Source organism: Herpailurus yagouaroundi, unplaced genomic scaffold (assembly GCF_014898765.1).
Source record: "Herpailurus yagouaroundi ecotype Mexico unplaced genomic scaffold, PumYag 162, whole genome shotgun sequence".
Taxonomy (NCBI): domain Eukaryota; kingdom Metazoa; phylum Chordata; class Mammalia; order Carnivora; family Felidae; genus Herpailurus; species Herpailurus yagouaroundi.
In genome coordinates, this window is record NW_024412403.1 from 16,743,386 (window position 1) to 16,756,119 (window position 12,734).

At 38.0% G+C, this 12,734-nt stretch overlaps 1 non-coding gene across 1 annotated transcript; it reads right to left on the reverse strand.

Annotated features, from left to right (window-relative positions):
* Nucleotides 1–3,207: 3,207 nt before the first annotated feature.
* LOC121036590 (U6 spliceosomal RNA) lies at nucleotides 3,208–3,314 on the reverse strand. Its single transcript, XR_005793403.1, has one exon. It is a non-coding gene; the product is annotated as a U6 spliceosomal RNA (small nuclear RNA).
* Nucleotides 3,315–12,734: the final 9,420 nt, after the last annotated feature.

Here is a 12,734-nt window from a genome sequence, read left to right on the forward strand (position 1 = left end):
GGGGAGACACAAACATTTAGTCTATGTCACAGTAGATAAAGTTTCTCCATATACAATATTGACTTTCATATCTACATTTGTTCTCACTAGTATTTTGATACTCAGTGAAAATAGCTATATGCAATTAAAAGGTATCACAGTATCTAAGATACCACAGAATCTACATCTTTTCATATTATACAGTGGAAATTACCCCAGTAATGCATAGGGGATTTTTTTCTTTAATATTTATTTATTTATTTTTGAGAGAAACAGGGAATGAGCAGGGGAGGGACAGAGAGGGAGGGAGAGAGAGGAGAATCTTAACCAAGCAAGCTCCATGCTGTCAACCCAGAGCCTGATGTAGTGCTCAAACTCACAAACTGAGGTCATGACCTGAGCTGAAGTCAAGAATTGGACACTTAACCCACTGAGCCACCCAGGCTCAGTGAATTTTCAACTACCCTTTCAAAAGCAAAAATCCCCAAATATGTATCATGTGCTGTAGGTCTTTACTTTTTTTTTTTCTTAAGAGACAGAAAGAATTTAATATTACACTTTACTTTGGATAAATAACATCCTCAAATGCTGAAGCTTTAATTTGGAAGATAGTAAACTTTGGTCACAAATAGACACTAAAATGATGCAATTGGCTCAAATCCAATACAATTTTATTTCTAGCTTATACAATAATTCAAGGTGGCTCTTTCTCACAGGGTGACTCAGGGTCCCAGGTTCCTTCTGGATTGTGGCTCTACCTTGGATCATATTGGCACCTACTAGTACAAGGTGGAATGTTCAAGAGGGAAATCCATTTTTTTAATTCTTTGCCTAGAAGTAATTGCCATCATTTTTGTTCACGTTGTCAAATGAGAACTAATCACATAACCACATATGGGTGTAAGGATGGCAAGTGAATATATTTCCTAACTAGGTAGCTGCTTCCTAGTTGCAAGTGCATAGTGAGAATAGGGGAGAAACAGCTATTCCCACAGTCCGTTTATCTGACCACCAAATTTACCCTTAGTTCTTTGGGCGGAAATTGTGTACCTTTCTTCCTACTGACACCTTTTCTGTTCCTAAGGAAAACATCCCAAATTCTGATTACAAATTTGCATCTGGTGTGCCTAAGTGGCTCAGTCAGTTGAGTGTCCAACTTTGACTCAGGTCATGATCTTGAGCCCCACGTCGGGCTGGCTCTGTGCTGACAGCTCAGAGCTTGGAGCCTGCATGAGATTCTCTCTCTCTCTCTCTCTCTCTCTCTCTCTCTCTCTCTCTTCTCTGCCCCTCCCCTGCTCATGCTCTGTCTGTCTGCCTCTCTCTCTCTCTCTCTCAAAAATAAATAAACATAAAAAAATTGCATTTGGCTCAAAATTAAGATTAAGAACCACATCTAGCTCAAAACCCAGGTTTCTGGGTGGTGTACAATCCTTTTCATGGTCCAGCTGTGGCTTCTTTCTTCTTCTTCAGCCTGTTAACTAAAAAGACCGGCTAATTGCACCTTTCTTCCCCCACACCAAATAAACAATGGTGGAAGAAATTATGTCAAAAATCCTACAGGAGCCACTACTGGTTGGTCAAATTCCACTGAATATGCATTAAAATATCCCTTATAACAGATTATGGATTAGGACTGTATTCTCTTTGATAGAGATTCTCTTTTTTTTTTTTATTTATATATGAAATTTATTGTCAAATTGGTTTCCATACAACACCCAGTGCTCATCCCAAAAGGTGCCCTCCTCAATACCCATCACCCACCCTCTCCTCCCTCCCACCCCCCATCAACCCTCAGTTTGCTCTCAGTTCTCAACAGTCTCTTATGCTTTGGCTCTCTCCCACTCTAACCTCTTTTTTTTTTTTTTCCTTCCCCTCCCCCATGGGTTCCTGTCAAGTTTCTCAGGATCCACATAAGAGTGAAACCATATGGTATCTGTCTTTCTCTGTATGGCTTATTTCACTTAGCATCACACTCTCCAGTTCCATCCACGTTGCTACAAAAGGCCATATTTCATTTTTTCTCATTGCCACGTAGTATTCCATTGTGTATATAAACCACAATTTCTTTATCCATTCATCAGTTGATGGACATTTAGGCTCTTTCCATAATTTGGCTATTGTTGAGAGTGCTGCTATGAACATTGGGGTACAAGTGCCCCTATGCATCAGTACTCCTGTGTCCCTTGGATAAATGCCTAGCAGTGCTATTGCTGGGTCATAGGGTAGGTCTATTTTTAATTTTCTGAGGAACCTCCACACTGCTTTCCAGAGTGGCTGCACCAATTTGCATTCCCACCAACAGTGCAAGAGGGTTCCCGTTTCTCCACATCCTCTCCAGCATCTATAGTCTCCTGATTTGTTCATCTTGGCCACTCTGACTGGCGTGAGGTGATACCTGAGTGTGGTTTTGATTTGTATTTCCCTGATAAGGAGCGACGCTGAACATCTTTTCATGTGCCTGTTGGCCATCCGGATGTCTTCTCTAGAGAAGTGTCTATTCATGTTTTCTGCCCATTTCTTCACTGGGTTATTTGCTTTTCGGGTGTGGAGTTTGGTGAGCTCTTTATAGATTTTGGATACTAGCCCTTTGTCCGATATGTCATTTGCAAATATCTTTTCCCATTCCGTTGGTTGCCTTTTAGTTTTGTTGGTTGTTTCCTTTGCTGTGCAGAAGCTTTTTATCTTCATAAGGTCCCAGTAGTTCACTTTTGCTTTTAATTCCCTTGCCTTTGGGGATGTGTCGAGTAAGAGATTGCTATGGCTGAGGTCAGAGAGGTCTTTTCCTGCTTTCTCCTCTAGGGTTTTGATGGTTTCCTGTCTCACATTCAGGTCCTTTATCCATTTTGAGTTTATTTTTGTGAATGGTGTGAGAAAGTGGTCTAGTTTCAACCTTCTGCATGTTGCTGTCCAGTTCTCCCAGCACCATTTGTTAAAGAGACTGTCTTTTTTCCATTGGATGTTCTTTCCTGCTTTGTCAAAGATGAGTTGGCCATACGTTTGTGGGTCTAGTTCTGGGGTTTCTATTCTATTCCATTGGTCTATGTGTCTGTTTTTGTGCCAATACCATGCTGTCTTGATGATGACAGCTTTGTAGTAGAGGCTAAAGTCTGGGATTGTGATGCCTCCTGCTTTGGTCTTCTTCTTCAAAATTACTTTGGCTATTCGGGGCCTTTTGTGGTTCCATATGAATTTTAGGATTGCTTGTTCTAGTTTCGAGAAGAATGCTGGAAAAATATGGAACGCTTCACGAATTTGCGTGTCATCCTTGCGCAGGGGCCATGCTAATCTTCTCTGTATCGTTCCAATTTTAGTATATGTGCTGCCGAAGCGAGCACGAGATTCTCTTGTTATTCTGCACGGTCCATGATTTCATCTCTAGAATTTCTTTCCTCATCCATTTCCTCCACGGCATCATTTGAAGTGGACACAGGGGATTCTGCCTACTTCAGGGCTGACCAGCTTTCATAGGTGATTTCTTGTTCATTCAAACCGTGTGGGTCTGAGTATAAAGGCTTGCCCATTAGTCACTGGTTTTTAAAATTTTTTTTTTCAACGTTTATTTATTTTTGGGACAGAGAGAGAGCATGAACGGGCGAGGGGCAGAGAGAGAGGGAGACACAGAATCGGAAACAGGCTCCAGGCTCTGAGCCATCAGCCCAGAGCCCGACGCGGGGCTCAAACTCACGGACCGCGAGATCGTGACCTGGCTGAAGTCGGACGCTTAACCGACTGCGCCACCCAGGCGCCCCTAGTCACTGGTTTTTAAAGGGCAGGCTCATGCTTTCTTTGTCAATATAGTTCTGTCAAAATCTTGATAGGCTTCAGAAACATTTGTTTCTTGTGAGTTTGTTGTGTGTCCCATCATATCCCAAATTCTTTCCTAGACATTGCTCTGAAGTATGTCTTGTCATTTTGCTTTCTTTCCCTCATGCCTGTTTTTCCAAACTTAGTAGGTGCTATCACAAGACCATCTACAACAATAAGTTTGGGTGGGAAGGCAACGTTTTTAATCTGACCTTTGCCACACGGCTGAGTTCTTTTTTTCTGAAAAGGTTTAGCAGTATCCAGAGAGTAAATGCTCTCTGGAGTCCAAAAGCTGCTAGATTTTCTAGCCCTGCTACTTTTTGGTCAGTCCTATAGGAGCTAATTGTGTTCTTGAAATTCTTTGCTCAAATATAAAGCCAACACACTCTAACACTCAGGCTTCTTCCAGCAATTTCCTTAGAACCGAAGTTTTGTGTTCTGCTTTCCAAGTCATCTCAGGCAACAGCTTAACTAAATAATTTGATGCTGCATAGCGTCGGTCCCCAACTTCCTAACCTACCCTATCCTTTTTCCCACTGCCTCACTGCTAAGCCCAGACCATATATCTTACTAGGTCTTTTTGTTCTTCTAAGTAGGAGCACTTGACTTCAAGGTATCAATTTCTGTATTAGTGAGGGTATGCTAAACAGTGATAAAATACATTTGCGAAATGTATGATATAATGGTTCAATGTAGTAACAGTTCCAAGTGTGTGCTCCTGATTAGTGGGCAATTCTTTTCTATATTGTGATTCAGAGACCCAAACTCTTCTCATCTTCTGTCAGTGCCTGGGGCCATAATCATTTTTACCCAGTTTGTGGAAAGAGAAAAAGAGCATAGAGAATGTGCAAGGTTATTACCTTGCTCAGAAAATGGTATACATAATTTTCATTCTACAGATAACGAATTAGTCACAAGGCCATAGCTAGCTTTAGGGCAGTCTTGGTGATGTATACCTGTTTCCTTTAAGCAACCACAGCAGTTTACAACAGAAATGAAAAGACAATTTTGATGGATAGCAGCTATCTCTGCCTCATTATTTAATTGACATTTTTATGTGTCTGTCTAGATTATAAAGTGCCTATACATATATCATTGTGTGTGTATAATGTGAATATGTTAACAATTCTGTTATACAAGAAAAATTATCTGTATACAAATTAGTGGTTTTCCCAAGATCATCTAATTTGTAAAAATCAAAGCCTGAATGTGAACCAGCTTTTCTTTCCAAATCTTATGCTCTTTCTGAGAAACTGGTTAGAAAAAGAAAAGGAAAAGAAATGACTATTCAACATGATATAAATTTTGAAATTAATACCTTCAAATCACCTAATAAATTGCTAATTAATTTTTTATTGGTAACACATGGCCACAAATCTCAGCTCGTTTAATATTACATTTTCCTCACAATAATAGTTATAGACTATAATCCCATTAGTGAATTTAACATGGGTGTATTTTTTCTTTCAGGACTTTAAAATTGACCAGAGGATTCAACCTAACTTTTTTTTTCTTAAATGAAAGGAACAGAAAGACTATTTTGTGAATGGGAACTCATAGTTTGTATTTGCCAATCTCTGAATAATAGATATATTTAGAGGTTTATTTAAGACTTCAAAATCAATTTTCCTAATGTGTAGTGTATATTAGGAAATTGTTTTTTATTAGTCATTTATTTTTCTCTTATTTTCTTAAAGTCATTGAGAAATAACAGCTTGGAAAGAGACTGTGTGCCAACTTTTCCAGTATTGAAAATACATAAAAAGAAAATTCAATGAAGATAAACTTTCTTCTTTTTTTTTGTATTTTTAAAATCAAATAAATATAGTCAGCCTTATGGAAAGAGTTTTATTTTTTTCCCTGCCTTATCTATATTCTACTCTAAATCTAGTACACATTCACAGCATGAGAAAATTTAAAGTTGGAAAAGAGTTGTGAGATCTTTTCCAACTGCTCATTCAACTTCAGAACTTAATATAGTTAAAATAGTCTTAACATAGTTAAAAAAAATTGACTAATAGCATACAGACTTTGTTCTTTCAGAGATTATGCAATTTGAGCTAATTTCCATGGCCCAATGGTTATTGGTGATAACTTTCTAACTTTCTTGGCAAGGCAAGGCAAGTTCTGATGGTCTGCTCCTCCACTGGGCAATGCTATTGCCAACTGACTTTTTTTTTTAGAAAGTTATTATGAATTCTGTGACTTTTCTTAGTTTTTATTATTGCAAATGATCTGAATATATCCTTTATATGGAAATGGTATTTTCTAATTTATTAAGAGCAAAATATATTTAGTGAGCTGTACAAAGGATTCATTTTTGATGGTGTTCTCATGTCTCAATGATTCCTTGCTGACCAAAGAAAAGATGAAAAATACAGTGCTTTCTTTGCATGATCTTGTTGACATAATGACATTTGCAATCACTATTATAAATTACTTGTTTTTAGACCCAAACTTGCTCTCAATGAGTAAGATGATTTCTCTAGACTAACATAAATTTTCTTAGATATTGTGGGTTTGCCTATACCATATAGTGGATTTGGCAAATAGTTAATTAACAAATGCTGTGCAATGGTGTCTTTGCTAGCTTGACAATTTCTTGTACAGTGAGATTGATCTTAGATTTTTAATATCAAGGATGCTTTGAATTTGGCCATCTGTCATTATATATGATTATAGATAAGTTTTGTTTGACATGAGTTCCAATTTTGTTAGAGATTTATTATTCTTGCATTTTTCTTCAATGACTTTGGGAGAAGAAATTTATTAGTTATGTAACAACAGAATAGCCTCTATGTTGGGATTTGTGGCTCACTGTCTGGAGCACGGTCTAGACAATAGCAAATTCCTCAATTCTGAACAGGCTGCATATAATAAGTTGCCAACTTGAACATTGATTTAGCTGAAACATTACATTTCATATTTCAATGTTGCATTCCATTTGATTATACTAAAATGTTGGACATAGAAGTAGAATTCTGGTGTTCTGATTCCATGATCTTTCTATGAGTTTGTGCTGCTTGGATGCAGCCCAGAAAACCTTGAAGACTGCCCAGAACACCGAACACCAACTGCTTGACTGCAAACACTAGACTGTGTATGCTTCTTTCCTGTTTGTTCCGTGTTAAACACCAAAGTAAAAAGCCCAGCACACAATGAATCACATTCTTCCAGTGTGTTGGTCATATCCTAGAAGCTAGCTTGGCCATCTTGGTAATTGAGTTAGTTCTTAGAGGTGACTAAGGATATTAAAAAGTTCATTTATTGAGAGATATAGCTCCCAAAGTTATATATATATACTTTTCTCCCAAAATAATGTATACTAAGAAACCACAATTATGTAACATCTGAAGCAGTATCTTTTTAAAGCCAAGATTTTGATAAAATATGCCAAATTCTTATAATTCAACCGAAGAATAATTTTAAATGACTTTTGCGTATCAAATCAGGACTGCTGATTAAGGAAGATATTGTCACTTTTACCTTGGCTTTCTGATTTCTACTGAAAGCATTAAAAAAGATAAAATGCATGTAGTCAGAATAGTAAAGGAGCCATCACTGCAAGTGAGATTTAAATATAGATCTTCTTCAACTTACAATGGGTCACATCCTGATCAACCCATTGTAAGTTGAAAATATCGTAAGTCAAAAGTGTATTTAATGCACATATCCTACAGAACATAGCTCAGCCTCGTCTGCATTACATGCGCTCACCCAGAACATTTACATTAGCCTACAGTTGGGCAAAATCATCTAACATGAAGCTTGTTTTATAATAAAGTGTTGAAATCTCATGTAATTTATTAAATACAGTATGAAGGTGTAAAACAAGATGGTTGTATGGGGACAGATTTGTTGTCAGTGTGTTGGTTGTTGACTCTAGCGATTGCGAACCTGCCTGGGAGGAGCCGCTGCCCTGCATCGCAAGAGTATCACACTGCATACTGGTAGCTCAGAAAAGAATCAGAAGTCAAAAATTCATGTGCAGTTACTACTGAGTGCGTTTTGCTTTAGCACCATTGTCAAGTAAAAAAAAAAAAAAAGAGGTTGAACCATCAAACATCAGGGACCATCTATAGTCCTAAACTACTGACACAGGTGAGACCAATAGAAAGTGAGTTAATTCACTCCACAGAGACCAGGATGCGGAGGCACCATATCCTTTGTGGGCCAGGGTCAGGCAGGGTGCCGATTAGAGGAGAACTGACTGAAAATTTGCATATAAATGGAGATTTTTGGTGTCCTCTATAATTCCCTACCCCACACAGTCCTACCCAAGAATGCTATGTAATGCAGGACATCTGAAGTGGATTCTGCAAACTGAGCCTGAGGTCATATAGAAGGCATTTGAGTCAGCTCAGGCTGCCACAACAAAAACTATAGACTTGGATGGCTTAAACAATAGAAAAGAATTTTCTCACAGTTCTGGAGGCTAGAAGTTCAAAGTCAGGGTGCCAGCAGGGTTGTAACTAAGGAGAGCTCTCTTCCTGGCTGCAGGCAGCCACCTTCTCACTGTGTGCTCACATGGCAGAGCTCTCTCTCTCTCTCTCTTTCTCTCTCTCTCTCCTTCTGTTTTCTTATAAGGTCATGGTCCAGTCAGATTAGGGTGCTACATTTATGACCTCCTTTAGCCTCAATTACCTCCTACAGACACTATCTTCAGATACAGTCACTGGGGGTTAGGGTTTCAACATGTGAATTGGGGATAGGGGCACAATTTGGTCCACAGAGGAAGCTATGTATGTGGCTAATGTAGACAATTCTTGGGTCTATATGCACTCGCTATATGTACAACGTTGCCATAGTCTAATGAAACAGCTTATTTTTAGAGGTTTCAAAAGTGCATAAATATTTTTGATTAAGTCCCTTGCTTTTCATTCTGAGAACTATTGAGGGGAGCCCCAGGTTTTACCCATGAAATGTGAAAATGTGGTTTCTTTTATAAGAATAATCACTTAAATTTTAACCTAACACATGTATCCTTTTTAGAGTTCAGCCTATAAACAGGAGCAGTAAAAGTATTATGGGTAGAAGGGGTTTGTTATAAAAAATAAAGTTTACCAACATGTAAAAGCTGTTTTACAAACATGTGAAGGTCTGGAACAGGGAAGTGGAATATAGCAAAAGTCACTAACCAAGGGAGCTTATTGGGGATGAGCAGTTCAGAGGTGGAGAAAAATTCCAGAAAATGAGCATGTCTGGCTACTGAACTGGGGCTTTAGCGGGGATGTTTGAGGAGAGGTCTGTGAAAAGTATTGCCTTGGTAGAGCTCAATCTCTGCCCCAGAGGCAGCATTATCTTTAAAATCCTGGACATAAGATAAATCTACCTTCTACTCTGGAGAGATACACTATCTTTCTCTTCCAAGGCTGTTTGCTACATAAACATCCTTGAAAAGGTAGTCTGGTAAAAGGCTGTCAATGTTTATTTTCAGAAGACTTGAAAAAACATGAGAGACACAAAAAGAATGATCTCCTAAGATCTAGACAGTGTCTGGTACATAGGAAGTTCTCAACAAACAGTCACTTATTAAATGGAGTAGATACATGTATGTATATATTTGCATACAATATTTTCATATTATCATACATTGATGCTAAGCAGTTAACAAATCCTGAGGCTGGTGGAAGCTTTACGTTTGATATTCTTCCAGACTTTGTGTTATGTGTCTTTTTCCATGACTGGTTCTAATTTGTATCCTTGGCCTATAAAAAATGTGACTGTGATTATAATTGTATTCAGTGAGTTCTGTGAGTCTTTCTAGAGAATTATTGAACCCATGGGTGGTTGTGGTAACCCTGGAATTTGTAGTCAATTGGTCTGAAATGAGGGTGGCCCTGGGAACCCTCAACGTTCCAACTGGTGCCTGAAGTTAGAGATGTCTTATGAGGACTGTGCCTTCAGATCATGCAATTTCCCCAACTCTGGTGAAAGGCATTTGCATTTATTTGATAGGATATAGAGTGTGTAAAATTTTTAACATGGAAGTCCTACTACTAAAGTAGACTTATTTTACTTGTTATGGTGATTCGAATTAGTTGAAGCTCTTTTACCAAAAAGTAGAATGGTAGACACAGAATGACTCATTTGGCTAACAATTATTCTTTCACTGCCTTTTCCCCACTCATAGAAGACAGAAACTCCTGGGTTGCTTCATAAACTGAAGCAAACCCAGTCTTGCTTAGTCAATGCTTCCAACCAAAAGTCCACAGTCTTGGGATGAAGTGTAATCATCTCCACTGAATTTAAAGTGAATATGATGATCCAGTATCTCTAAACTTAAAATACAACTTATGTGTCTCCAACCCAGTCGGTGAAATCGTGGAGTAAGAAAAGGAAAACTACAATAAAAATTCTCTTTTATAAAGTACAATAATTGGAAGCACACAGCACTCAGTGGTCCAGACTATTTTCATATAATGTTGGCCAAAATAATGAAGATTGTAGCAAAGGGATTTTTCCTTGCGGGAAAAGGGAGGATAACCCATCTGAAACCCATCATAAAGGAGAAAGTCCTTTCTTGATTGTTTCCTTGGCCATTATCTTTCATGGTGACTCTGAGGTGACTCCAAATCTGACCTATTTGGAGTTGTACAGCTCTCAATCCATGTTCAGCATGTGATTTGGGGGCCTGGGTATTACTTTATGGGTTAAATGGGTGGTGTTGGCCAGATTTAGGGTTACTTTAGTTATAAAACTTTCTAAAAACTTATTAGTCATCATGTCTTTGACTTCAGGCCAAATCCATATCTGAATACGAGAGCTAAACACCTCATTCTGGCATAGTTTTTAAGCCTGAATATTTCAATATTTTTCATACTGGCTTCTGTGCTTTGCCTGTTCCTCTTTCTCTAAATTTAATGTTGGATTGCTAGAAAATATTTGAGACAATATACTTGGGTTGGAAAACAGTCCTTGATCACGTTTTGTCAGCAGAATTACTGTTTGTGTTATCTACTGCTGTGTAACAAGTTACTCCAAAGTTTAGTGGCTTAAAGCAATAGACATTTGTTTTTCTATGTTCAGGGTACTAGGTGTGGCATAGCTGTGCCCTCCTCTTCAGAATCTGTCATAGACTTCAATTATAGTATCACATAGGGCTATGGTCTCATCTCAAAGCTCAGTTGTGGAAGAAATTACTTCTAAAACTCATTCACATGGCTTTTTGGGAAGATTTCATTTCTCATGGACTATTGAACTAAAGTCTTCATTTCCTTGCCATATTGGCTTCTCAAACATGATAATTGATATATCAAAGTCATGAGGAAATTTCTTATTTCTTCTTTTTCTTTTTTTAAAATAAAGTGTTTTTATTATTAACAGCATTGAAAAAATACAAAATAAACCTAAGACGCATTGATTCTAAATTTAGATTCACATCATTAAGGTGCATGTATTTCTGGATGGAGCTCATTTATTCATTTCATTTTGGTTTTGTGGCCAATCATTGCTTCCAACTGAATATTCTGTACACGAACGTTGCCAAGGCTCATTCAGGAAGAAATCTGTCTAGTATCATATAGATATTCAAATATGATGGAACATATTTCTAATCTTTTGTAACCTATTCACAGGTGTGACACCACATCATGTTTGTTGTATGCTATTTATTAGAAGCAAGTAACTAGGTTTAGTCTGAAATCAAGGGGAAGAGATTATACAAGGGTGTGAATATCAAGAGGCAGAAATTACTGAGCACCACCACAGACATCTTCCCACAACATGGCTTCTATTTCGTTGGGTAGAGCCTTAGTACAAGGCTGTACCTAGCTGCAAGAAAGGCTGGAATCTGTCATGTTTATTACAGGGTGCGACATATTTAGCGAAAGAAATGAGAGGTTTATTAGGAGAGAAGGATAGAAGGGAAATTGTAGATGTGTAGAAGTCTCTATAATAGTGGCCTTGACAATTTACTTCCATTTTTTAAGGCTCAGTTAATATTGATACAACTAGGAAAAATAGCATCTCACAGGAAATGCAAAGTGCCTAACACATGGTAAGCACGACATAAGTTGTTTCTTTCTCTTCTTCATTTCTCATTTCTGACCTGATTTATCCTTTCAGCAATGTAAGAATTTCCTTTCCAACACTCTTAAAAATAAGCAATTGTTAGTACCATGATTACAATGATAGAAAGTTTATTTTCTTATAAGTCAACTCACATCATTGTTTAAAATCTCCTGTATTTGGATTGTGTGCTGCATATCGAGGTTAAATTAGTTTTCTGTAACATTTACCAATTGATTTCTTCTGTACCTACTTACCAATGGATTTTTTATACATGTATATTAGCCCCTAAGAGTAGAAATAGTTACAAATATATATCTGCTTTGTTACATAAGTCATTACACTTTTTTTTACCTTGGTTTGTTAATTTGGATTTTTTCTTTATTAGTAAATGCAATACTTCAAAGTTAGAAGATTCCTCACAATCACATTAGGAAGTGAACTATTTCTGGAAGGTCTCAGCTTTCGTTTTCCTTATTGATGGGTTTCTTGTGTCATTAAAGCTTGTACCTCTTCTCATCCTTTCTTCTCAAATGGTACCTCTTCTCCAAAGTATGATAAGGTCTCTTTCTGGTCTGGAAGAAACACCTTGTAACCAGAACTCTTTGTGTTCACATCTGTCACAATGCCGGACTGGTTCAGGAATCAGTCACAGCCCAGTGAGTGAGCAGGGCTTTTAGACGGCTACTCCAAGATTCAGAGCTCGTCTCATTGCCCATTCTTAACAAAGACCTCCTACTCTAAACACTGTAAGACAGCCTTTCTAGAATAGACCCCATGCCTTCTTCAGGGTCTTCCCTCCATCCTTGAGCAGCATGAAACTGCCTCCTGCCCTTATTGCCTTTCTTCAAACCTCACAGCAGCCCTCAGTGTTCTCAGAGCATATCAGTTGCATACTCTCGCTCCGTTTTAGATGATATAAAACCAGAATCCCCACTCTT